Consider the following 2,974-nt stretch of genomic DNA (forward strand, 5'->3'; position numbering starts at 1 on the left):
CTTTCTTTTTTCAACCAACTTCTTACCTTATCAATTCCTTTTTAAAATCTTTTTTAATTTTCATCTTTACAGTCATGTTCCACCCCTTCATTGTATTTACCCTTATTTTTGTACATATATAAGTTTTTCATTCTTGAAAATTTTGGGAGGCAGTTTCTTCTAACAAATGAAAATACATCCAAAATCTAGTGTGTGGCACTGATCTATTCACCACCCTGATCATATTTGAGCATATTCTTTTTTCTTTTCTTTCTTTCCCTTTCTTTTCCCTCTGGTTTTACGTCTCTTCTGATTTGTTTAGTGTATATTTTTCTGGGGTCATTGTTGCCATGTTAGCATTTTGTTCCCTCATTCATCTATTCTCCTCTGGATAAAATGACAAGATGGAAAAACTCCCTCAAAAAAAAAGAACAAGAGGCAGTACTGAATGCCAGGGACCTAATCAATACGGACATTAGTAAGATGTCAGAACTAGAATTCAGAATGACGATTATAAACATACTAGCTGGGCTTGAAAAAAGCATGGAAGATACAGAGAAACCCTTCTGGAAAAATAAAAGAACTAAAATCTAACCAAGTTGAAATAAAAAAGGCTATTAATGAGGAACAATCAAAAATGGAGGCTCTAACTGCTAGGATAAATGAGGCAGAAGAGAGAATTAGTGATATAGAAGTCCAAATGGTGGAGAATAACGAAGCCGAGAAAAAGAGAGATAAACAACTACTGGATCACAAGGGCAGAATTTGAGAGATAAGTGAATTTGAGAGATAAGACAAAACAATATTAGAATAATTGGGAACCCAGAAGAAGAAGAAAAAAGAGAGAGGGGCAGAAGGTATATTGGAGCAAATCATAGCAGAGAACTTCCCTAATTTGGGGAAGGAAACAGGCATCAAAATCCAGGAGGCACAGAGAACCCCCCTCAACATCAATAAAAATAGGTCAACACCCCAACATCTTATAGTAACACTTACAAGTCTCAGAGACAAAGAGAAAATCCTGAAAGCATCTTGGGACAAGAGGTCTGTAACCTACAATGGTAGAATCATTAGGTTGGCAGCAGACCTCTCCACAGAGACCTGGCAGGCCGGAAAGGGCGGGCATGATATATTCAGAGCACTAAATGAGAAAAATAGGCAGCCAAGAATACTTTATCCAGCTAGGCTCTCATTGAAAATAGAAGGAGAGATAAAAAGCTTCCAGGACAAACAAAAACAAAGTATTTGCAAACACCAAACCAGCCCTACAAGAAATATTGAAAAGGGTCCTCTAAGCAAAGAGGAAGCCTAAAAATAACATAGACCAGAAAGGAATAGAGACAATATACAGTAACAGTCGCCTTACAGGCAATACAATGGCACTAAATTCATATCTTTCAATACATACCCTGAATGTAAATGGGCCAAATGCCCCAATCAAAAGACACAGGGTATCAGATTGGATAAAAAAAACTAGACCCATTGATATGTTGTTTGCAAGAGACTCATTTTAGACCCAATGACACATCCAGATTGAACGTGAGGAGGTGGAAAACCATTTACCATGCTAATGGACATCAAAAGAAAGCTGGGGTGGCAATCCTTATATCAGACAAATTAGATTATAAACCAGACTATAATAAGAGATGAAGAAGAACACTCTATCATACTTAAAGGGCCTATCCAACAAGAAGATCTAACAATTGTAAATATCTATGCCCCTAACATGGGAGCAGCCAATTATATAAGGGAACTAATAACAAAATCAAAGAAACACATCAACAACAATACAATAATAGTGGGGGACTTTAACACCCCTCCTCAATGAAATGGACAGATCATCTAAGCAAAAGATCAACAAGGAAATAAAGGCTTTAAATGACACAGTGGACCAGATGGACTTCACAGATCTATTCAGAACATTCCATCCCAAAGCAACAGAATACACATTCTTCTCTAGTGCCCATGGAACATTCTCCAGAATAGATCACATCCTAGGTCACAAATTAGGTCTCAACCAGTACCAAAAGATTGGGATCATTCCTTCCATATTTTTGGACCACAATGCTTTGAAACTAGAACTCAATCACAAGAGGAAAGTTGAAAGAACTCAAATACATGGAGGCTAAATAGCATCCTACTAAAGAATGAATGGCTTAACCAGGAAATTAAAGAAGAATTTAAAAAATTCATGGAAACCAATGAAAATAAAAACAGAACTGTTCAAAATCTTTGGAATGCAGCAAAGGCGGCCCTAGGAGGAAAGTATATAGTAATACAAGCCTTTCTCAAGAAATAACAAAGGTCTCAAATACACAAACTAACCCTACACCTAACGGAGCTGGAGAAAGAACAGCAAATATAGCCTAAACCCAGCAGGAGAAGAGAAATAATAAAGAGCGAGCACAAATCAATGAAATAGAAACCAAAAGAACAGTAGAAAAGGTCAACGAAACTAGGAGCTGGTTCTTTGAAAGAATAAGATTGATAAACCCCTGGCCAGACTTATCAAAAAGAAAAGAGAAACGACCCAAATAAATAAAATCATGAATGAAAGAGGAGAGTTCACAACCAACACCAAAGAAATACAAACAATTATAAGAACATATTATGATCAACTACATACCAGCAAATTAGATAATCTGGAAGAAATGGGTGCATTCCTAGAGATGTATCAACCACCAAAACTGAACCAGGAAGAAATAGAAAACCTGAACAGACCAATAACCAGTAAGGAAATTGAAGCAGTCATCAAAAACTCCCAACAAACAAGAATCGAGGGCTAGATGGCTTCCCAGGGCAATGCTTCCAAACATTTAAAGAAGAATCAATAACTATTCTTCTAAAACTGTTCCAAAAAATAGAAATCGAATTAAAAGGTCCAAACTAATTTTATGAGGCCAACATTACCTTGGTCCGAAAAGCAGATGAAGACCCCATGAAAAAGGAGAACTACAGACCAATATCCCTGATGAACATGGATGCAAAAATTCTC

Source organism: Leptonychotes weddellii, chromosome X, assembly GCF_054177405.1.
Source record: "Leptonychotes weddellii isolate Sample4059 chromosome X, ASM5417740v2, whole genome shotgun sequence".
NCBI lineage: Eukaryota > Metazoa > Chordata > Mammalia > Carnivora > Phocidae > Leptonychotes > Leptonychotes weddellii.